The sequence below is a fragment of the Pinus tabuliformis genome, chromosome 7 (assembly GCF_031772625.1).
Source record: "Pinus tabuliformis cultivar Carrire ecotype Pingquan chromosome 7, CPIR1, whole genome shotgun sequence".
NCBI lineage: Eukaryota > Viridiplantae > Streptophyta > Pinopsida > Pinales > Pinaceae > Pinus > Pinus tabuliformis.
The window spans coordinates 986,621,855-986,647,821 of NC_142293.1; the positions used below are offsets into that span (position 1 = coordinate 986,621,855).

Sequence of the window (25,967 nt, forward strand, 5' to 3'; positions counted from 1 at the left end):
TAAGAAAAGCAAGACTCTCAAAAGAAACCATAACTTGAACCAATTAAATTCCCTATAAGGGCCACAAAATAATTAATAGTTTAGGTTAGGACCATTGGGGTAGGCATCCCATAAGTTTCCATGGTCTTGTTACATATTTGAAACATAGAAGTTGACTTGTAGGGTGCTTAAAATCCTTCATCATCCCATGGAAAATACTATCTAAGTGTGTCAGAGACCCAATTCAGAGGGGGTTCTGTTACACAGTATTTTGTCACGCCTCCTCCACATTCCTGTGTCATACCCCAAAGTTCCCGAAACTTGGAAATCATGCAGTATACCCATCCTGATATGCAACTCAAATCCTCCCTTAAACACTGATGGAAACATGCCTTGAGCCTTCCCTGAAGAAGCAAGCTCTAAAACCCTAATTTCAGGACCAGCGCGACCCTGACACTGGAAACTAGTGTTTATTGCTAGTTGCACCATACTAGCCTCACGCTGCCATTTTGATTTTTGCTTGGATACCCACATTGATCCCTAAAAGGAAATTTTTCCTAAAGAGGACAAGAAGCTCCATGATCTAGAGGCTTCCAGAATAGCGTGTTGGAGGTTTTTCGGTCTGGATGTGGTCAAATTCTCCCAATATTTCCCTTTGATATTATCCCTATGAGCTACCTCCTTGAGATGAGGGCCTTCTCCTATCTTTGGACAGATGCTAACTACCTTTCCCTCCCTATATATTCATCCTCTCCCATTCCCAAATGGTTTTTCTTTGGCTATTTGCACCCTTATGCTAAGATAGTGCCTACATGCTACTCATTTAGCTTGGAGAAGGAGTGCTTGGAGAGCTTGAGCTTGGACTTGGACATTCACTCAAGGAGAGCTTATTGACATCAAGGCTTGGTTGTATGGTTCCTCCTTTATTTTATTAATATATACAATTTCTGGTTCACTTTCCATAAATGTTTGTGCTAATGAATCATTTATATTAATGCTCCTTGATCTGTTAAGTGGATTACTTTCGATTATGTTATTTGTACTTGTATGCTTTGTTGTGTCTTTGATCCCTTGTGCAGGTAGTAGTAGAGTTGAGCTTGAGGCGCAAGTGATTTGATGTCTTCAACAAAGGAGTATGTTATAGCATCAAAACGAGGTAGGCCATATTCCTTTTCTCTCATTTCGATTGTAATTTAGGAAAGTGTCCTTGTAGATTGTCATGTATGTTTGTAGTCCCACTCATTGGGCTAGAGGGATCGTCTTTGTCCACAGAGAGGATTTTCCTAGACAAAAAAAATGGCAACTCCATCGAGGAAGCTATGACCCTTTCTATCCATTCCTTCGATCAGATTCTCTGATGAGTCTAACCAACCGTCAATTTCTTGGTTTGTGTCTATCACTCTAGCTATTTGTAGTCACTAGTTATTGCCTGAGAATGTTTAGCTTGCTCTAAAATTGAAGATTTTTTATTTTTTCCTTAGTTTTTTTGCCCATCACTTTTTTTTCTTTGACAGTAGCATTGTCAGTGCTGATTTTAAATTTACAGTCGCATTGATCTGCCTTACATCTCCCTTTTGCCTTTAATAGGCACGTTGATCCTAGAGGATAAAATAAAATTAGGGTTTCTTCTTGTTTTTATTGTTTTTGACCCCTGCCAGTGATTTTCTAGTGTGACTACAATGTATTTATCTTGATTGACATCCTTGTTTGATCACAATTTGTCTCTTGGCTCTATTGAAGTGTTTTTGAAGATTGAGTGCTTTTTAAGCTTTCTAGGGTATCTAGGTCACCCTTCGCACATTACTTGTTCTACCTCTTTGAGATTGATTGTTTACATTCATAAGTCTTACTGCCTTTAGGATATTGTTCTCAAGTTGCTTTCAGTTCTTGATTATGAAGTAATTTTCATTAGTATTGAGTCATTTTTTATGCTTTGAAGATTACTTTTACTCCATTTTCAAGCCTAGATTACAGTTGCATGCTTTGGAAAGACTAAAAGTGAATGCTTGTTTGATTTCTTTTTTTTGAAAATAAAAGTGAATGATTTCCTCATTTGAGTATTTTTTAAACAATTTGCATTCAAAAACCATAAGTGAATGAAATTTTCGTTTATTTGTGTTTGATTGCATTTTCTCCTTTTCTCATTACATTAGTTTGCATTGTTGGATCAAAGCGAAGAGAAAGAAAAAATAGAATTAGTGCATCTTCATGAAAGAAAAGTGATTTTTGTTTCTCTTAGGATTACATCTTGGCATTACATTTGGTTGTGAAAGTGAAAGATTAGATCTCATTTTTGCACTTTTTTCATTGGAATGATAAAGAGTTGTGTTTTAATGTGTTTTTCGTGATTGATGCATTATTTGGTTCTCTCTCTTCCTTTATTATTTTAAGCCTCTATCGAATGAAAATATTTCATTTCTATCATTTAGTTGCATCATATGTACAGGTGACATCGTTGAGCCATCAAACTGAAACGCGTTAGGGTAGGGTATATAGGAGCCACTTCAGTATGATAAGTATATAGGGATGTTCTCATCAAACGGTTCTGCATTAGACAACAATAACACGGACTTGTGCTCCCCCTACCATCGAGTATATATTGGGATACCCCACTAGGTTGTTATGTTTTAGCCACAAGTAACTGATTCAGCCACCTTGTAAACGTGATACATTGAGCACAACATTCAGGGAGATCGGCCATCGTACGTAAAATCCTTAGTTTCGGCTAAGGTGTATATAACGGTTCATAGATACTTGGTAAACCCTCTTGCCTAGCCTTACCCATTTTGATTTATTTGTTGTTTCGTTTCATAAAATTAACTGTCAACGATAACATGTCGAACCCATGCAGTTTCTTCTTGGCACCATATTGAGTAAATTCCTCGTAAATTTTAATTTTAATCAGCCCTCAATGAATCATATCCTCTCCTTCTACTCTTGAGAGAAAGTCATTGTGGCTGAACCATTGAGTTCACCTCACAGTTCCCCTTCGTTGTCTGATACTAAAGGGTCTTCAGAAGGAGGCCATCCTTTAATTCTGCAGTCACTTGAAGCTCAAGGCTTTGAAATTGGAATTGTCCCAAGCATCCAACCCCTTGCTTCTCAACCTCCACCTCGAGATTCATCATCATCTTAGGAGTCTAATCCAGAAACCCCTAAGAGTCCACATAGGTTTGTTTTGTATCCTCTGAATCTACTATTTGATCCAATTGCATATCTCCTCAATGCCCTTATAGTCCATATGATCGACCGAGTGTTACTTTGGAGTTATCTCCTCATCTGTCTCAGATTCCTCCTCACCAGTTGTTTCCGCCTATGGCTTCAAAAGGCGAGATTCCAACCTCTCCTCGAGGTCCTCCAGAATTCTCCACTACACACACTCCTATTGTTGATGATGAATCTGAATATGACTTTCATCCAGAAGGATTTCCTTAAGTAGGAAGAGTTCCATCTCAACTGACTCCTGAAAACAGTGGGCCTATGCTTCCACTCGGTTATACAACCCATGCTCAATTAGTTTCAATAAATCCCAGTGCTTCCTCTTTATACCAAAATCCTATTTGGTTTTCAAATTCTATGCCTACTTCTAGTCTATTTATTCCTAATGTGACCTCTCAAATACCTGTGAAAACTATCGTTACTTCAGTTCTGATTCACCTGACTATTTTGTCACAACCATTACCGTTGTTTCAACCTTTCATTCTGGTACAGCCAACTATTTCGGTTTATACATCTATAAGTTCCTCAATCCATCCATCAAGTGGAGAGAATTTACCACCACCTCGTCCACATCCTGGGGGGAAAAATCCTAAATTTCCTCTTGTGTCTGGTGAAACCCATGTGAGTGGATCACAACCTCACGTGGTTGGAGTGATTCAACCTAATCCTAGTGGTATTCCTAATCCTATTGGTCCATCCGGGGCAGGTAATATCCAATGTCAACAACCTTACATGGCCCAGATACCCATCCAATAGTCTTATGTTCCATATGGTTCACAAGCACTGCAAAATCCACCTTATATTCCATAAGCAAGTCCTCGTGTGCAACCTGGTCCAAATTCCATTCTCGTGCATATGGTCAAATCCCATTTGGAAATTACTAATACCCACAGGGAATCCCTCAAGGAACTATCCAATAACCTTTATTGCAACAAAGGCAAACTTTATAGCAGCAAGGGCAATCTTTACAACAGCAGGGGAAGCCTTTGCAGCAGTTTGAACAACATTTGCAACAGCAAACGTAGTTTGTTCAACAACCCAATCAACCCTTGAATACATAAGGTCAACCATTGCAACAGCAAGGTCAAACCTTGCAACACCAAGTTCAACCTGTATATCAACAAGGTCAAACCTTGCATGCCCAAGTTCAACCCCTACAGCAACAGGGCCAGCAACTTTACTACCAAGGTCAGCAAGTGTAGCAACCTTACGATCCATATGCCACACATAATAATTATCCTTGTTATGGTTACCAATGGCCTATGGTAGGTCAATATCAACCCTACCCTTGACAGAATCCACCTTATAGTCAAGGTACCCCTCATTGGGGGGAAAATCAAGTCTCTTATGGTCAAAATCCTCCACTTTGGGGGCGGAACCCTTACCAACAAGGTTGGAACCCATAGACTGGGCCTTATCAAAGGCCTTATATGCCTTTTAATCCGCAATTGTCATTTTTAGTGACGTTGGAACTGCCTGATGTCTCAAGGCTTAATAATGATTCAATTATTCATTCACCTTATTGGCCTCTAGTTCCCACTAAAATTCCAAGCGATTGCCCCAAATTTGAAGTAAAATCTAAAGAGGACCCTCAAGCCCATGTGATGACATATCACTTATGGTGTTCTTCCAATTCTTATGTTGATGATTTTGTTCATCTCCACCTCTTTCAGTGAACCTTGACAGGTGCTGCCACAAAGTGGTACATCGAATTACCTCGAGGTACCTATGCAGACTTCAACTCTTTGGCTATGGCTTTCCTCACCCACTTCTAGCTACTAGTTCATTATGAAACTGGTACTCATTTTCTCACATCTTTGAAGCAAGATACCACGACCCATATCTCTGATCATATCCATGAATGGAGACGTCGACATCACCTCATAAAATTTGAAATTCTTGATGAGTTGTTGACCAAATGATTTACCAAGTCATTCATAAACAAAATTTCTAAATATATAGCAATGGGTGGTTGTGTTACCAAGGACGAGGCTATTTCTCGTGCCCATTATTTGGATTTGTTCTATTCCCAATCCGTCAACCTATATGAATTGTTTCCTGATGCTCCAAGAACATCTTCGGATACAGCATCTTCGAAGTCTCCCGACGTACCACATGTTGATAGTATAATTGGATCAGTATCCCAAACTTCCACTAAAGCTTCTTCGAAGAAAAAATCTATTTCGAATACTGGTTCTAGTTCCCCCTCGAAAAACCCATCGAATCATGGTAAAACCTCTGAGGTCAATGTCGCTCAGTCTACCACAAAATATAAAGCCTCGAAATGTAAGAAGAAGGGTAAAGGTAAATCAATATCTGATACCCCGAAATAAGATCCTCCTAAGTCATCTATTGATGATGCTTTCAAACGAAAGCCAAAATATCCTTGTCTCATTTGTGAGGAAGATCATTATACAAAGGATTGTCCCCGACATGCAAAAGTTATTCGTTTATTGAAAGGGACCCCACTGTTTTGAAAGAGCCATTCCCATCTTAGCAGACTCAGTTGGTAGACCAACTACAATCCTCTGCCTCATATGGTTCTCAGGTTTACATGATGATGGGTTCATTACCTATCTTTGTAGCCACTCAATTGAATGATAATCAAACCCCTCCAAAACAGATGGTGGAAAAGGAAGCCATTGATATACCTTCTACTTCCGCTTCACCCAATTCTAGTCCTTTCCATATTGAGAGACCTAATAATGAATCTGTTATCTGGCCACCTTCCAAAGGTGTGCTTCGGAAGTCATCCTATAATCTAAATGCTAGAGTTGCTCAACATTACAATATTGTCAAAGATTTAGCTCAAGCACCTTCGGTGATGTCTGCTTTGGAAGTTCTCCAAACTTGTCCAACGCAGCGAAAATCATTATTGTCTATTATTGGAGGCATTGATCCTGTTGATTCAAGCTTAATTACTTTTGATCTTGAAAACCATGTTCCTCGTCTTCCTCGTCAAATTTTCTTTTTGATTCAAGTCATTATAAAAGGAAAGACGATCCATTGGACTATCATTGATGAAGGTGCTTCCACCTACATCATGTATATTTCATATTGGAAAGTTATTGGATCTCCACCTCTCAACTAGTCCCCAAACACCTTGAAGGCATTTGATGGCATAGGCTCTTGTCCTTATGGTATTCTCACCAGTTTTCCCATCACTTTGGAAGGGAAGATTGTCGATCTAGAAGCAGAGGTTGTAGATGTGAACCTAAACTATAACCTTCTACTTGGGCGAAGTTGGACCCATGCCATGTTTTGTGTGGTTTCCTCTTTGTTCAAGGTGCTCCATTTCCCTCATGAAGGAAATATCATCACCATCGATCAATTGTCCTTTTTCTCTTCTGGTGCTTCAAATGGAAAATTTCCATATGTAGGAAATACTGATATTCTATATGAGAGCATGGGGGCAGGTCTTTTCAAATATTTTTCTTTAATGGGAACCTTTTCTCTCCCACCTCCGCATGTCACCTCAATCAACATGATCTCTGTTTCTACATACCCATGGATCATTCCTTCCTTGGTGACATTATGCCACTAAATCCTTTGGAACAATCTTATTATGAAATTGTCTTGGCTTCAGCAGCAACTTCAGAAAGTCATGATGTTCTCAATATGTACCTAGATACTTATTCCCAATCTCCTTGGCTTGGTTCTTGGGATTCTTTGGATCTCTTGAACGAGATATTACCCACAGACGAGAGTATTGTTGATGTTATGTCTCTTGATGAAACTCCTTGGAATTTCTTCCATCATAGATCTTCGTTTCTTCCAAGTCTAAGTGTGATTACTTCAGTCTCGAATCTTTTGTTTCTCATAACCCGGTGCACCCACTTCAAAAACCTATTCTGGTGCACGAAGTTTTTTCCGAAGGTAATATGGGAAATATTACTGCAGCCATGCTAATCGACATTTCCATTAAACCTAGAATTGTTGAGAAAATTCACATTAGGGTTTCCTATTCTTCTAATGAGATCAGGGTTTACGCTAACCTTTTCAAATAATTTTGAGATGTCTTCGCTTGGTCATATGAGGAAATGCCTGGTATTGATCCATCTATTGTGGTGCATGAAATACCTATGTATCCTGATGCGGAGCCCATTCATCAATAGCTCTGTCCCGTGCATCCTAGGAAGGTTGTTGCTATTAAGGGAGAAGTTGAAAAACTTCTAAAGGCTGGTTTTATTTACACTATCCCGTTGACAGATTGGGTCTCTAATATCGTACTCGTTACTAAAAAACAGGGAACCATTTGATTTTGTGTTGATTATCGCAACATCAATCGCACATGTCCTAAAGATAACTATCCTACTCCCTTTATTGATCAAATCATTGATGAGTGCGATGGGAGTGAGATATTCTCTTTTATGGATGGTTTTTCTGGTTACAACCAGATTAACTTATTACATGTTGATCAACAAGAGATGGCTTTCATCTATCCATGGGGGACTTTTGCTTATAAGAAGCTCCCTTTCGGTCTTAAAAATGTTGGTGCTACCTTCCAAAGAGCAATGTCATATGCTTTTCATGATATTAAACATATTGTTCAACATTATCTAGACGAATTACCAGATCATTCTGCTAAGTGTCGTCACCATCCAGACCACCTTCGAGCAATATTTTTGTGTTGTCGACACTATAATATCCGTCTCAATCCACATAAATGTGTCTTCTACGTAGAATCTAGTCAGTTCTTAGGTTTTTTTGTGTCCAAATAAGGTATCTAAATCAATCCTCTGAAAGTTGAGGCAATTGTAAATCTACCCTCTCTTTCATCGTTGCACCAATTACAGAGTTTGCAAGGAAAGGCTAATTTTATTCTTCACTTTATCCTGAATTACATTGAGCTTGCCAAGGGATTTACTCGCTTGCTCAAAAATGGGATCTCATTCGTGTGGGATGAAATTTACCAAAATTCTTTCGATTCTCTAAAGAAGATGCTCATCAATGCTCCTTTATTGCATCCCCCTAACTATCATCGCAGTTATTTCATATACTTGGTCGCGGCTGACAGTACCATTGATATGGTGCTGGTCCAAGATTACGAAGATGGAAATGAACATGTGGTTTATTATTTGAGTTGAAATCTCATTGACACTGAAACTTGATATGCTCATGTCGAGAAACTTTCCTTGGCAATAGTCCATGTTGTTCAAATATTTCACCATTACATTCTTCTCCGGAAGACCACACTGATTTCTGATTATAACCCCATGACTTATATTTTGACTCGTAAATTTCTTGGGGGGGAATAATATAAATGGATTGTTATCCTGTAAGAGTTTGATTTGGAGTTTACTGCCACCAAATCAAATAAATCACCCGTCTTTTCCGAATTAATATGCGCCCTTCCTTCCGTAAACACCTCCATTGATTTTACTAAGTAGATTCCTAATGAAACTTTGTTTCTTATCATCACTCTCGACCCATGGTATGGAGATATCATTTTTTATCTTCATAACCAAACCTTCTGATATGAGTTGTCTCAATCTGACTGACACGACATCCGACATCAATTTCAACCCTATCAGATTATTGGCGATACGTTGTACCGAGTCAGTGTTGATTTTGTCCTTTGCAGATGTCTAACACTTGAAGAGGTTGAATGAGTCTTGAATGACTGCCACTTTGGGGCATGTGGTGGTCACATGTTAGGCTATGCCACTGCTCAGAATATCCTTCACGCTGTTTATTTATGGCCTTCCATCTTCAAATATTGTATTCTAGCCATCCAAAAGTGCCATGAATGTCAGATTTCTAATAGCAAACAATGCACCCCGCCAGCACACTTACACCCAGTCATTACCATTCACCCATTTGCTAAATGGGGCATGGATTTCATGACATGTAACCCTCGCTCGACCGAGGGGCATGGATATATCATCGTCATCGTCAACTACTTCATTAAATGGGTCGAGGTGATGCCTACATATAATGCTGACAGTATCACTGCTGATCAGTTCCTCTTTAACCATATCATAGCCCATTTTGACATCCCTTAAGCCACTATTACGGATCACGAATCACATTTTCGTCAATACATGATGGCAAAGCTAACTAGTCAATTAGGTCTTCACCATGATAGCTTGACTCCTTACTACCCACAGGCCAATGGCCAAGTTGAAGCAATTAACAAATTTTTGATTACTATGCTTCAACGAACCATTGGGAAACATAAAAAGGATTGGCATCTCATGCTATTCTCATCTCTTTGGGCTTACTGGACATCAGATATGACAGCCACTCTATTCGCTCCATTCCGACTAGTTTATGGTTTATAGGCGTCATCCCGATCGAATGTGAAATTACTTCGTTAAAATTAGCTATCGAGCTACTCCCCGATACCTCACCTAAAGAGTAACAGTTACTTTATCTTGAGAGACTTGATGAGACCCATTGTATTGCTGCGATGCTGATCAAGGCATAGAAAAAACGAGTTAAAGCTCATTTTGATCAAACTATTTCTCCACACATTTTCATTGAAGGTGACTTGGTCTTGTTGTATGACCAAGCCAACAATAAGTTGGGAGCTGGTAAGTTCGAACCTATTTGGCATGGGCCATATATCATTAAACTTGTCTTGCAAAAGGGTGCATATGAGCTAGTTGATTACGAAGGTAATGCATTATCACAACCCCGTAACGGGCTTTATCTTAAAAAGTATTATGTGTGAATTTTGTGTAATTACTTTTGTACATTAGTGTGTGAATTCATTGCTGTGCATTTTTTATTTTTTGTGGGATTTTTTGCTTTGCATACATGTTCCTTATGCTTACCTTGTGTTCCACCCGATTTGCTGACATCGTCAAACCATTATGTTGGTTTTGTTGATGGTGCTTGTCATAATACACAGAACTAATCTTCCGTAGCTTGGGCACTTTATGCCCCTGATGGCAAGTTGATCGATTTACAAGGTATTTTCTTGGGACGAACAACTAATAATATTTATGAGTACAGTGTAGTTATTGAACTGCTAACAGAAGCAGTTGCTCTTGGCATTAGAAATTTAGTTGTTAAGTTGGATTCACAACTCGTTGTATTACAATTAAATAATCATTATTCAGTAAGAAATCCACAAATTTTCCGTATGTATCTACATGTTCGATTACTGGAAAGAAATTTTAATTATATCACATATCAACACATTCCATAGAATTTGAATACATTATCATATGCATAAGAAAATTATGTTCTTGATAGACATTTGTGTAACTTATAAAACTGATCACATCATCATCATACACGAACACATAAGTAGAAGATAAAACATGCATATGTATATATATGTATATATATATATATATAGATAGATAGATATCTCATGTCTGTCAAAGTATGTTCATCAAAATCTCAAAAAATAAGTGTTATGGGACACATGGCTTTCAAATCCTACAACAATGTAAAAAACATGACTATAAAAGGCTATTCACCCGCATGATGGTATCAATAGCATGAGAATGCTATGATCACTCTGCCTAAAAGCTGACGCAGTCTCACAGACACTCCTATTGTATGCCTCTGGTATCATAGTGGCACGTCATCTATAGTCGTGTATTTTGGAATCCCTCGAGTGATCACTTCCATATTTAGTTCCATATCCACAATAGGATCTACTCCTTCCTCATAAGGGGCATCTTCTCTCTGACGTGCTACCCATCGTGCTATTGGAAACATTCCAGGAGGCCTTTCAGTTCCCACATCTGCACATTTATCACAAGTAAAATCTCATATTCACTTTAATAAAAACTCATAAAACTTGAAAAAAATCCAAAAAACAAGTTTTACCTGCATCAATCCACTGTTCACCTGGTGGTAGAGGTAGATTTGGATCCCATCTGAAGTCTGTGCCTACATAGGCATAGTCATCTACAATGATTAGTTGTCGATGCAACCAACTGAAGAACTGTGGAGGAAAATGCATCCGCTGACCCCCTCCTCCACGAGGCATGAACTCACTCCATCTAACCAGCCTCGAATCTTGTGGAGCTGGATATGGCACCTCTGTCCACTAATACCAAAATAGGGGCATGTGCTCCAAAAAGAAAGTGACCAAAATCAAACCAAAGTCGAATTGCTTTAAGTTTCCCCGCTTGCCTTTGGTTAGTTGCTTCTTCATGTTGGCCAACAGTCCCTCGCACTAGTTGAACACTCTTGGAGTAAGGTAGTCTACTGCATACTGGAATTGATATTTTGAAACCTCATGCAAAGCCTACGAACTAGCTATACAGGCCATGGTGTTCAGAGCTTTCCTCAAGGGAAGATTGTCAACGGTCAATATCTTCACCTTCTCACTCATTTTTGTCTCTGCACCTAGGCAATGGCTTTCTATTACGGCATGGGTGCTCTCACCTCTAGCACAAATTCTGAAGAGTTGAATCCTTTCCCCTCTTCTAGACAATCCAGTAATGAAGTAAATTTTTGTCGTTTCTAGCTCCAATTCTTGGTCTCCAATGAGGAAGACCTCTCGATCAACATCCCATAAACTGATCAGATAGTGTAGAAGCTCATTTTGGGCTCTGAGTCTTCTGGTTCAAAATAATTTTAGTAGCCCGAAGTTCCTCAAAGAATTGATGCATTCAGGATCTTGGGCAACTTGGTGATCTTCTGCCTCATGGCCTCTTTCCTTCCATTCGATGACCATGTTGTCGAAATTTCCTGCAAAATAACCATTAACAATGATTAAATGCTTTTTTCATGGGATAAAAACTCAGAAATCTCACTCAAGAGTGAAGATTTCTCTTCAATTTTTCGCCCTATGGCTAGTGCGACTTTTTTAATTAATCGCGCGCTAGCAGTGTGGGAGCCTTTTAGGCTCAGGGGCGATCAGTGCGAACCCGATGAGCAAAACCATGTTGATCGCCCCCAATTTAAAATTTTGAAATCCTCCCTTCTAGATGATAAAAACCCTCAGAAATGGCATGAAATTAGAATGAAAAGCAGGGAAAAAGGAAGATCTCTTACCTGCAGCTGATGGTTCGCTAAATAATGACCTGGGTCTCCCACACTGCTTGCCTGAAGAAACAAGGAAAATAGGGCAAAATGTGCTCTCCAATTTACTCCAAGTGAAAATGGTAAAAATGTTTTTACTTTTAGTCTATTTATAAGTTTTAAATAAATTTTTACCAATATTTTATTATTTTCCTCGATATCAGTGATGTGTGGTTGTCATTGTGCAGTTATAGGTCCTTTCTGGTAATTATAGTGATTATTTTTTACTGATTCAACGAGTTTTTGTTTTATCTCTTTTTCAGACTCGTTAAAATAAACAAAAAAGGAACCCTCTGGAGTCATCTTTAAGCTCTTTTTTGACTCTCTAAATATGAAAATATTGTCAGGCACTTGTCTTTTTGAACTCATTAAATTAAATGAATTGATGTCAACTCAGTATATGTTTACCCCTTTTTTGAGCTGGGATTGGCTGTTTACGATTAAGATACACCTTGATCGACATGGTCTAGAGGTTATCTCGAATATTGTTTTCTACCTTTTCGTATTCGAGAGACAAATTACGAAAAGGGACATGATGGAGTTTTCTCTTTTGTCTCTTTTTCAGACTCTCTAAATATGAAAAAGATACCGAGTTATTCTTCCGTTGGACTTGTTAAAAATTAAACGGCGGAAGACTTGTCACCACGACGAGTTTGACTTTCTCCTTCCTAGGACTCGTAAAACTTAGTAGGATGGATTCATTCGAAGAATGAACTTATACGACAAGCATTTGTTATCCCCTTCAAGCTTGTGATTAAAAATAATTGGGGTAATCGCTAGAAATAGTGGGGAAAAATGAAACTGAAACATCCTTGTATAGGCAACATGTCGCTCTTGAACATGACACTCATTTGCATCTCATGTCAGGCTTGGGATATCCTCACTTAGTCACTTGTCTTTCTGGGTTTTGGTGATACAATGTGCCTCTCATCTTACTATTCTACTTCGTCATCATGACCCATGGTCCTATGTTGAGTCAAATGCTTCCACATTCCGGAGTCGTGTCACCGATATGTTCAAGAAAAGTCCTATTTGCAGTTTGTTACCTATACATTCTCTGACCTTTTTCTACAGTCTTGATAATACTCATTCATTTCAATTTATTCCTTGTTTCTTATCGATGATGGGGGAATCATCATGGCACTCCTTCGACGGTTCACTTCCTGCTGACTTCAGCTCATTATCTAGGAAGATGACTTAGAAACTCCCTTTCAGTACCTTAGAGCTTGCATGCCTTAATGGTAGGTTCTTTGCATCCGATAACAGGTTTCCATTATTGACCTTCAATTCGGTGATTCCATGAGTGTTCGACATCAACTTCATTTTCACATTCACAGATTGTATTGTCGTACCTTGAGGACCATTGTCATTATTGGTGGTTCCTCTCATGCCTAATAATGGTCCACATCATTGGCTGGTAATCAAGTGGTTTTATAGCATGTTCAACTTCGACACATTCATTTGCATGTTAGAATTTGTACTTTTATCGGGTTGGGATGGAGCGCAAGACCCTGAGTTTTGTCTGATATGACTGAGGCTGCGTGGAGTTATGCATTGTTCATTATTGTACGCATGTTTCTTCTATACGGATGGTTGTGACCATACCATGGGACTTTATATTTATGATGATGATCCTTCTATACTGGATGGTTGTGTCCATGCCTTGGATCTTAGATTTACAGATGATCCTTTTCATTTTGGATGGTTGTGCCCATACCATGAATCTTTTCGCATAGTCCTTTCTATTTGGATGGCTTCATCCATACCGTGGATTCATGTTTTTATATCATACATGTATATGTATATGTGTCCTTGATTTGCCGGTCTCCTAATAGTGTTCTTTCTCTTCCTTGAAAAAGCTCATAAAGCATCTTAGCCATCACTCCCTGTTTTGCCTTCATGCTTTAAGGGGCATCTGTTACACAGTATTTTGTCATGCCTCCTACACTTTCCTGTGTCATACCTCGAAGTGATTGAAACTTGGAAATCATGTAGTGTACCCATCCTGCTATATAGATCAAATCCTCCCTTAAACATTATTGGAAACATGCCTTGATCCTTCCCTGAAGAAGCAAGCTCTAAAACCCTAATTTCAAGACCAGTGTGACCCTGTCACTCGAAACTAGTGTTGATTGCTAGTTGCACTATATTAGCCTTGCGCTACCAGTGCACTTTTTGTTTGGATACCTGCATTGATCCCTAAAAGGCAAGTTTTCCGAAAGAGGACAAGAAGCTTCGTGATCTAGAGGTTTCCAGAACGACGTGTTGGAGGTTGTTCGGTGTGGATGTGGTCAAATTATCTCAATATTTCCCTTTGATCTTATCCCTATGAGCTACCTTCTTGAGATGAGGGCCTTCTCCTATATTTGGAGAGATCCTAATTCCCTTTCCCTATCTATATTTTCATCCTCTCGCATTCCCAAATGGTTGGTCTTTGGCTATTTGCACCCTTATGCTGAGATAGTGCCTACATGCTACTCATTTGGCTTGGAGGAGTGCTTGGAGAGGTTGAGCTTGGACTTGGACATTCACTGAAGGAGAGCTTATTGACATCAAGGCTTGGTTGTATGCTTCCTCCTTTATTTTATTAATATATACAATTGTTGGTTCACTTTCCATAAATATTTGTATTAATGCATCATTTATCTTAATGCTCCTTGATCTGTTAATTGGATTACTTTCAATTATGTTATGTGTACTTGTATGATTTGTTGTCTTTGATCCCTTGTGCAAGTATCTAAATGTTGTGCACAGTAAAGATGAGCTTGAGGCATAGGTGATTCGAGGTCTTCAACGAAGGAGTACATTATAACATCTGAACGAGGTAGGCCATCTTCCTTTTCTCTCATTTCGATTGTAATTTAGGAAAGTGTCCTTGTAGATTGTCACATGGTTTCTAGTCCCAATCATTGGGCTAGAGGGATCGTCTTTATCCACAGAGAGGATTTCCTAGACAGCAGGTTCGGCTTAGGTTCAGTGTGTGCAGTACTATTTGGGGCTACCCAACCTATCTAGTGCTCAGTACTGGTAACTAACTACCAAGAAGCTAAAGACTTGACTACTCACATGGGATGAAGGTATCTTAGTGGCCCAAATTAGGCCATCCAACTACTAAAGACTCAACTGATCACATAGGACGAAGGTATCATAGTGGCCCAAACTAGGCTCCTTCATGCATCATTTCCCAATTAAATATGGGTTGATCCTCTTGGGAATTGCGTAAGGAAATAGGGGCTTGGAGAGCAACAAAAGAGGCTAAGGTTTGGCTTGAGCTAGCTCTTGAGCAGAGATTTGATTATACTTGTGCAGGGATTGTTCTAGTGAGAACAAACATTGTATTTTAATCTTGGATTTATGATTAATGGAATATAGATAGTAGGGGTTTTGAGTTGTGGATTTCCCCGAATAAATATTGTGTTATGTGTCATTGATTATCTTCCTCTTTTTTATTATTGTTTTCATCAATCTCTATGTGCTTCCACTGTAAAGAGTAGATTAGATTCTTGTCTTGTGTTTTAGGAAATTACATGAGATGTGAATCTACAGGAAAATGTACATGGTGTCAGAGATGATTACAGTATAGTAGAGGAGATTTCCAGTTTGGGGTTACTGGTTTCGAATTTGAAATTCACTCTTCAGGGTCGAAAAGGGATTTCTATGGTTTGAGACTTGAGTATGCCTTGGATGGAAGCTTGAATTACATAGCCTAGAAGGAAAAGATGGAGGTAGTTTTGAAGGATAATGGCCTCAAGGAATTCATTGATCAAGACATTCCTAAGACACCAGCATCGGATGCAAAATATCTCGCTGAATTGAAGAAGTGAGTGGCAAGGGCAAGGTTAATTATCCTTGAGAGAGTTCGAGACAACATTGTCTCAAGTCTCCATGGTAAGGAAACTCTATATGCTATGTGGAAAGCATTAGCGGACCTGTTTCAAAATAGCAGTGACCATAGGAAGTTTGCACTGAAGGACAAACTTTGAAAAATCAAGATGGAGGCAGGTGACTCAATTCCAAATTACTTGAACAAGTTCACCCATTGTCGAGATGAGCTTGGAAATGTTGGAATCATTACTTCCGATGATGATATAGTGAGCCTAGCTCTTATAGGACTTCCCAAGAGTTGGCATAGTTGTCAGGACTCTATCAATGGGAGGGAGAAGCTACCAGATTAGGAACGACTGTGGTCGGATTTGGTACAAGAGGAGTTTCGATAGAACACCAGAGATAGGACCTTGTGGTGCAAGTAAATTATTAGTGTGGACACAAACAATTTCTCTAGCCCGAGAGAGCAGGTCTAGCCACAAACAAACAATCTATGGAAAATATCCTTAATCTAGAATCAATTAAGAGGGCCTACCTCTTAGAACGATATTCTGCTTGGTGATGATCCTGCTTCCTTACTAGCTATATTTCATTTTCTTCTTTCGAATACCTAAAACAAGTAAACAACAACAACAACAAATGTGATAATATACAATATTGTATTCAGTGTACTTAACAAGTCAAGGAACATTAAGCCATAAAGATGTAAAATAACGCTTCATGTAGGAAATCAATCAATAGTTGTATTCATATAAATCAGAAAGAGATTACAACCGATGCCTTGACATTGTCAGTCTCCTCTGACGTAACTGGGTTCCCACACTTCTACTAGCACTTCATGGATGTCCCCAACAATAGAAATTTTAATGCCTCTTCCCTCTAGTCTCAAACCAAACCAAAACACAATATTCTCCCTCAAACATACACTAGAAAGCTACAAGCTATAGATGACTTGTTGATCATTCAAACTCACTCTAAAACTAGTTTAGCTTGGGAAAAGAGAGGTTTATATAACCTGGATGGATGGGAGATGGTTCCTCTCATCATGGGAGAAGGTCTTATCTCTTGAGTTTGTTCCATCCTAACAAGGAGCCCAAACTCACTTCCTCGGCTCCATTTGGCCCAACCATCTACCAGCCTTCCGTTACAAAGCTTCTAGACATGGAAGCTTTGGCTCCATATTTAAAAAACCTTCCAAAATAGGATCGACGCGACTGGAAAAGGGCTCAGTCACTCCATATGGCACGAGGGCTAATTTTAATCCCTGAAAATCGGCACGAGGAGGAAATTGGTTAGTAGTTCCAGTCTTGTAAACTAGGATAAAAGGAAGATTCTTGGGAAATGATGCAAAGGGGAATTATTCTACTCATGAAGAGGGACATACTGGGAGTTTCTTCATGATGGGAAAGCATGTCAGGTTCATTGTAGAGGTCCTCCAGGATCATGGGTAGGGAGTACAGGGATAGTGGAAAAATGTTGTGTAACAGACCTCTTCCAAAGAAGTGGAAGAGGACTTTTCCATAGCGAGTAAGGAAAATAAGGTGAAGGGAAATAAGTCCCAAGGAAAGGTGGGTGGCAAGAAGATGGACTTATCCAAAGTCAAGTGTTTTCACTATCACAAGCACGGGTTCTATGCCACGAATTTCCCACATAATAAAGAAAGTAGTTGCAGCAGGTGAAGTTCTAGCTTCACAATTCGAACTTGATTTCACTCTCATTACATACATGGCCAACACTATCATCGGAGGCATGTGGTATCTTGACAGTGGTGTCTCATTCCATATGACGGAGAACATAGATCTCTTTAGTGATTTTGAGGAGAAAGACCTCAAGCAGAGCATATAGTTGGAGATGACGGGAGGTATAGAGCTAGTGGGATCAGCACAGTTACCTTTCATAGGGAGTCTGGCTCCCCTCTCATAATAAAAAATGTGATGTATGTTCCAGGACTAAAGAAGACTTTTGTTTTAGACGTGGTGTTGGAATTGTGACTATGAAGTGATTTTTAGTAAGGGAAAGTTTTTCGTTAGACACATCACCACGGGATAGGTCAAACATATAGATGCACGAGTCAAGAACCTGTATACTCTTGAGGTACAAGATGAACATAAAGCCTTGAGGAGAAAGGAAAAGGTTAGAGACTTGGTGGCTGAGAGGGAGAATAAATTACCTATCAACATGCAGCCCCAGAAGAAGCCTAAGAAGCAGCTTCAGGAAATTTTGGAGCAGCCATAATTGGAGAAGCAGAGAGGAGACCGAGTGGAGGCATCTACTCAAGCAGAGACCTCTAGTAGGGGGGAATTTTGAGCCAAGTGGGCAGAGGGAGCACATGCAGCCATACCTCTAGGTGTGAGGTGGGGTGATGTGAAGTGAAAGTCCCAAGAGGGAAGAAATTGGGCAAGGTCCATTGAGAGTTTTTGTCTCATGAATCGTACCTTGCTACAGGAGCCCAAAATACATAGTAGTAGGAGGAATCAGTGGTGGTTGATGCAGTCAGAGATCAGAGTGATATAAGCTAGAGCATCTAGATATTGAAGAGCCTAGAGAAGATTTGACAATAATGCATAAAGGCGGAGTCAGCAAAAGTGATGATCTTTCAGTCAACAGAGGCAGTAGCAGTCAGAGACTTTGATGACAGATGCATCATACTGATTCAGGTTGGATGTTTTTTTTGTTCAGTTTCAAAAGTTTTTGTAGCAAAAACACTAGAGAGAATTGTTTCATGTAGAACATTCCAAAGTGTTAGGATCAAGATAGAGTTGAATTCCTTTCTTGTTGAGAGAGAGTGTTGAAAATAGCAACAAGAAATGTTAAAAATGGCATGTAGAAATTCCAATTTAATTTGTCCTTGAATTAAATTGTAATTATTTTCTCATAGCAGCTTGTAATAGTTTACTAAGTTAAGTTGACTTAGTTAACTTAGGAATTTTGAGTTGGAAGTCTTTTTGTAGTCATGTTGTTGGAGAGGTAAATCCCCTCTGCGGACAGAGGCGATCCCACTAGCCCAAAATGGGTCTAGCAACAATCAATCCCGCTATTATGCAAGTTCCTAGTTGTAAATCGAAAGTGGATAAGAAGAACCAACCTGGAATCCAACGCTATTGTCGTAGATGAGTCGATATCTCCATTCTCCAGCTCCGGCAGGTCACAATCCTAGCGATCTCCGCGTATGGACACCTGCACATGCAAAGAACGAAGCGAATACAAGCATAAAATCCACGATATACAACTATATATCAGTCAGAAAGAACATAAATCAAACATCATCATCATGAACAGTAAGATTGGAACCATAATAATAGTCGTTTATTAACGAACAAACAGAGAAAATTACAACCAATTTTCTAACGTTGAATCTCTCCTCTGGCTGGGCAAGCAGCTACATATGCCTTGCAATAGATCCTTCTCTCTCTCTTTACTTGTGGATACACAGTTCAGACTTCTGGCAGCATAACCTCACTATAATCAATACTAGCACCAATACATCAGAACTCAAGAACTCCAGCACTTCGGAACTAGCTTGTCAAGTGCATGAGGATGGGCTTTTATAGATGGAGAAGGGAAGAAGATACAATGCATCCAGACACTCATTGTGGATTGACATTATCCCCAAAAAGCTGCTGTGGATAGATGATGAGTCTCGACATCTTTAAAGCCAGCTTTATTCCAAAAAGACTGATGACAATAAAAGGAAAAAAACATCCGGTGCGCGTTTGTCAAAAATCTTTCCCAAATTTGGTTGGCGCGAGTGTTGTTCTAAAACAGAGCGCCAATGGTCGCACCCTCTTTTGAGGATCTCACTTATTGGCGCGGGTAAGACATTGTGAACCCGCGCTAATGGAAAAAGGGCACTTTTCAGGGATATTTTGCAGAAAGTGTCTTCAGGGAACATGAAGTACATACTCAGGGGAACATAATGCAAGTGTTTTTAGGTTATGTCACTGCTCACAGGTCCCGGAATGCGTCCTCCAACGTGCGGAAACAGGGGTAACAGGGATGGTGACAAATTACTGTGTAACACATGTATATGTTCTCCCTAAATTTTAGGGGTCCAGGATGAGTTTATTTGAGTTGTAATTAGATAAATCAGTTTGACTAAGTTATAGATAGTTAAACTAGTTGTAACTATTTGTGGAAATAGTTGAGGATTAGTAGTGAATTCATGCATTGGTGCATCCTTGGGTGCTACTCTAGCTAACTAAAGATTCGCTCATGTGAAATTCATTCATGTTAGTTCAGAGGAAGACCAAGTTGAGACTAGAGTGCAGGGGCAGTGTACTATCAGTTGTATGATTTTCCGAGTTGTACAGATCATGCATGCAATCAGTTATGGACCTTAGTTTGGATTGCATAGTTTTGGAAGCATGACTTCCCAATTAAATATGGGTTGATCCTCTTTGGAATTTCACAAGGAAATAGGGGCTTGGACAGAAGAAACAGAGGCTAAGGTTTGGCTTGAGCTAGCTTGTGAGAAGAGAGTTGACTATAGTTGTGCGGGGATTGTTCTAGTGAGAACAATCATTGTATTTTCATCTTGGATTTATGATTAACAGAATTTAGATAGTAGGGTTTTTGAGTTGTAGCTTTCCCTAGATAAATATTTTGTTATGTTCCATTGATTATATTCCCCTTGTAAATTATTTTTTTAATCGATCTTTATGTGCTTCCGTTGTAAAGAGTAGAGTAGATTCTTATCTTGTGTTTTAGGAAATTACATGAGTTGTGAATCTACAGGAAATTCTACATTGCACATGGATAGAATTGGCCACCCATGCCCACCGAGCTCCCTTTAGACATTCCAAAATTCAAAGGGAAATAAGGAGAATACCCAGAAAAAACAATGTCATGACCTTTCACCTTTGGTGTTCATCCAATAATATTACAGAAGATATTATTTATCTACGGTTGTTTCAACACACCCTTACAGGGCCTGCAACAAAGTGGTACATAGACCAACCTTTTGGGTCACATGGAAACTTCAATTCCCTAGCCACAACATTCCTTACATTCTTCCAACTCTCAATCCACTGAGACTCGACACTGAACTCCTAACTCATTTCAAAAAAAAATCTGCTAGGCACATATCAAACCATATCCATGAGTGGCAGAAACATCGTAGTTTTTGAAAATCTCATCTAGAGGCCAAACTCCTCCTAGACCTCTTTCTGAGATCTCTTACGTTAGAAATCTCAAAAGATGTGGCAAACTCCTCCCAAAAAAACTAGGAAGAGGCCATCACCAAAGCTCAATAATTAAAGCTCATATACATGCAATATGGATATCTCTACCATGTGCTTCCAAATGCACCTTGCCTACAAACCTTTAAATATAAGTTACTAGGTGCATCTAATGTTGTAGAAGGATTAATTTGGACCATAAACCCAAAATCAACCAGGAAACACCTTGCGTTACTCTGGGAATACACACAACGGCCAACCATATGGCTCCATGCATGCTGCAACCCCACCTAAAAACATAGGATATTACCCCAACCAACCTACCCATCTACAAAACCGAGTTATGCGGGTAGGGCCATACCCTCCCACACAGGATAGCCAATATCCCCCTACACAAGGTATCCAATACTCTCCCCCACAGGGAAACACATATCCCCCTAATACCATGGAAGCAGTTTCCACTTACCAAAGCACATATGCTAACCAAGGACAAGGGAACCTAAAGTTCCTTTTTCCACCACCTCAACAGAATAACCCACCAACATAAAATAATGCAGCGGTTAATTTTGTGCAACCTTCTCTCCCTCAACAACAACAATCATTTAAACAGCTAAACTTGAATAATTCCCCTAAAGATGCTAAGAAGAATGGAAAGAACAAGCCCAAGGTTGAGCTTACATGGGGGGCAATAATCAACAATAACCCCAGAAGGCACCAGCTAGGGGCAACCCAAACTGAAACCAAAATCAAGGACAAACCAATAACAACCCACCAAGGAAAAACAAGAACTTGAGTCTATGGACTAATCATGCTTGTGCCATTTGTGGGGAATACAGTCATTATACCCATCATTGCCCACAACTCCCTGAGTTGAAGAGGATGAAAGATAGTGGGGGCAAAGGGGGGAAAACCTAAGAAACTGCAATAATGTAGCATCCCTTCCTCCATCAAAGATTTTTCAATACCCAGCATGAACCCTCCCAACAACACTATAAAAATCCTCCTGGAGGAAGTTCCCAAAGTAGCTCAAGCCATGACATTTTCATGGCAAGGGAATAAGTTCTCTTACAAATGCGCAACCGAGAGTACGAAACTCCACCAAAAACCAACCCTTCCACCTCAACTACTGCAGCACCTACAACACCTTTGATAATCCCTCAATATGCCATAGAGTCCATCGCAAAGATGGTTAAAGGACCTTTACGGCGAACTAGACAAAACTCAAAGGTTGCTCACAGCTATAACATAATTGATGACTTAGCTCAAATTCCTTTAGTGATGTCAACATTAGAAGCTTTCTAATCATGCCTGTCCAATTAAAAAGCCTTACTTTCAACATTAGGAGCAATCGACCGTGTTGATTCTCGTTCAATGGTCTCTGATTTGGATAAAGCTACCCCACATCTACCATTGGCCGTCGCTTTTAAAATTCTAATCTCAATCTAGAATATCACCATCCACCACTACATAGTCGATGAGGGAGCATCCACATGTATTATGTCCAAAACAGTTTGGAAAAAAATTGGATCTCCTAAACTCAAACCATCTGACATCACTCTTAGAGCAAATGACAGTTGCCCTTCTGCTCCCATAGACCCATACCAAGGTGTTCCAGTACAACATGTCGGTAAAATGGTACTCATTGACATGGAAGTCCTAGATGCAAAGTTGGATTACAATATCCTTCTTCGTCGAAGTTACATGTATGAGATGAAAGCAGTGGCATCCTCCATATTCAGAGTAATGATGTTCCCTCATGACAGGAAAATTGTTACAATTTACCAACTCATATACTATGAGAAGAAGACATTAACTTCCCCTAATGGTGTGCTACCTTTTAATGGATTTTCTCCCGAGTTGATCACAACCTATACTGAATTCATACATGGACAACTTAAACCATCAATTCTCCACTGGACATACCCAAGAGACCCACCTGTGTTGGAGGATACTCCTCCAGCCACAGGAGCCCCGGTGTGCATGATGAGTTCATCAAGCACCCATCAAGATCAGGAACCAGTTCCAGAGACCAATAGCAATGCAATTGCTTATTCTACATTCTTACTATATGTTATCACCCAAACACCCTTCTTATTCCCTCCACCTTATTTTGTCTCACACCAAGTCATCTCAATACTCACATTTCCCAATATGGATTTGGTGATACTAGTATGTTATCTAGCCCCTCAAGCCATGTCGTCAAACTCAAGTATCACCTCAACGTGCATCACTCTTGTAACCCCTCAGGATAACACCCCACAATAAGCAATGTTTGCGTCAACACCAGCCGGTGCCGAAAAAAGGGATAAGAAAAAAGGAAACAGGGTGGAAGCTCCAAACGCTTCCTCCTTCAGGGAACCTCCACCATGTTCTTTGTGTGAAGTAGTTGGGCACCCTACCAATATGTGCCATGACTTAGACTAGTTAAAATCTCTTATGCATGCCCCAAAAGCACCAGTGAACCCTCCTCCACCTGCTGGAGAAAATACCACACCTACACATAATAAGGCATTGTGCACCAACTATGCATTCACCATATGCATGGAATATGGGCATTACACTTATCATTTCACCAAAATCCCTCAATATTGAGATGCTTTAGGTGCACTTTCCCAAGCCAATACCATGACCCCATCACTACCAGCCACACCAATGGCAGATGATGGATCTAAAAGAATTTTTTATGTTATGAGGGAAGAATCTTCATGCTCATATCCCTCTTCTAGTCACTCAACATCCTGCCATATGCAAAGACAACCAAAATCAGTGACAACCCAACATACCTCCTTTTCTGCTTTATGTGACAAACTAGACCATTTCATAAACTAATGTCCCGAGTTACGGGCATTTAGGAGTTATTTCCCTACTTTACACATCACCCTGAGAAAACAACCCAGATGCGGGTGTCATAGTTGTCAAATTTATGCAGGGAACCATCATACTTGGTGTTTCCCACACCTCCCCCAATTCTGTGAAACATTGGATTTCATGTGATGATTCATCATTAAGAACTCAACATTAGTCGAACTAGATACCCAATCCCCTTATAACACCACACCAATGGGGGATGATGGATCTAGGTCCATCTTGTGTGTATTTGAGAATAAAACATCGCCTGAGACACAGCCAAGCACCAACAAACATGTTAACTCCCACCACCATCAGTCAAGATCTAGAAAAAAGACAAAATGGCCTCAAGCCGCATTATCAAAATCACCCCACACGTGCACCATATGCGATAGACCCAACCACCTGGTAAACCAATGTTGGGAAAGATTTGAGATGTCTTTCGCTTTTTGGTCCATATTCCATGACCTAACCGCGATAGACACTTGCACCATCAGTGTCACATCTGATCTCAAGCACACCATATGCGGAATTGTTAGTACCTTCCACATTTTCGAACAATGAGAGAAGCATTGAGGCAACCTAACATTGGAAAGACACCTCACGATGATACTAAGATCAAGAGGCTGCCAGCACCCAGGAATCCCCCACCTCATGACACTAACCAGGAATTATTGTCTCACACTATGGATGATATTGACACAGACACCATTTATTGTGTTAGCACTAGTTCTATGTGCAGTATTTGCACGAGTAACTCTCATAGTTTTGAGACATGTCCTATGTTACAAACATTTTGACATCTTAGAATTTAGCACTAGTCTCACATAGAGGAAGATATGTTGGCTCCTAGGACACTAATAGTATTGCAAGAACCTACTCCCACTCACCATCAGTCCACCGTTATGGAAATTTTACCACCACGTAATTCTGACGACATGAAACATCACATACGATTCATTTCCTCTTATGTAGGAACTGTGATTCGTGCTGTTTACTCATCATTTTTTGGTGTCGAGACTGCTAAACCCACCAAAACGAGGTACCATCACCAACTGTGTAGCCCCATCCCATCTGCACCTTTTCAACATCGCTAGGTTCTATGGAATCAACCACTGAATCATCGCATTGCTCATCCTTCAGTACAGCAAAGATGGAACTCCTCCCTCATGACCTCACACAGCCTGTTTCAACATTAGATTATCTTTTTCACTCAGAAGAAGACATTCTAGAGGCCATGATGAATCTTGAGTGTCCTTGGGATGCCATGCATCACTACTCTTTCTTCCTACCTGAAAAAACCTTTGTGCCTCTCGATGCACAAACACACGATGTTTGCACCATAAAGTCAAAGGATTTGTTTCCACTAGGACAGGTAGATTGATTTAAAAATCCCATCCCTACACCAAGCACATTTGAGGAAGGGAACATGTATAATATCTCACCTACCACTAAGGTCAATATTTAATTGAAACCTAGTATTGTTGAAGAAATCTCATTGTGGGCATCATACTCCCCAAACGAGGTAACCTCATACAAAGCCCTATTTCAATAATATAGGGATATCTTCACATGGACCTATTCTGAGATGCCAGGCATCAATCCCACCATAATGGGGCACCATATTGACACATGGCTTGATGTTCACCCCATCCAAAAAAAAAACGTCAGCTCCACCCTTCTAAAGCCAAAGCGATTAAGCAAGAAATTGATAAGCTACATAAAGTTGGTTTCATCTATCCTATCGCTTACACCTCTTGGGTTTCTAACCCTATACCCATCAGAAAAAATACGGAACCATTCACATTTGTACTAATTTTAGATATCTAAACAAAGCTTGTCCCAAGGAAAATTATGCTACACCATTCATTGACCAAGTGATTGATACTTGTGCCAATCACGAGGCCCTATCCTTCATGGATAGGTTCC

At 39.8% G+C, this 25,967-nt stretch overlaps 1 pseudogene; it reads right to left on the reverse strand.

Moving 5' to 3' along the window:
• Nucleotides 1-11,760: 11,760 nt before the first annotated feature.
• The window catches only part of LOC149250914 (patatin-like protein 2), a 54,960-nt pseudogene continuing 40,753 nt past the window's right edge, over nt 11,761-25,967 (reverse strand).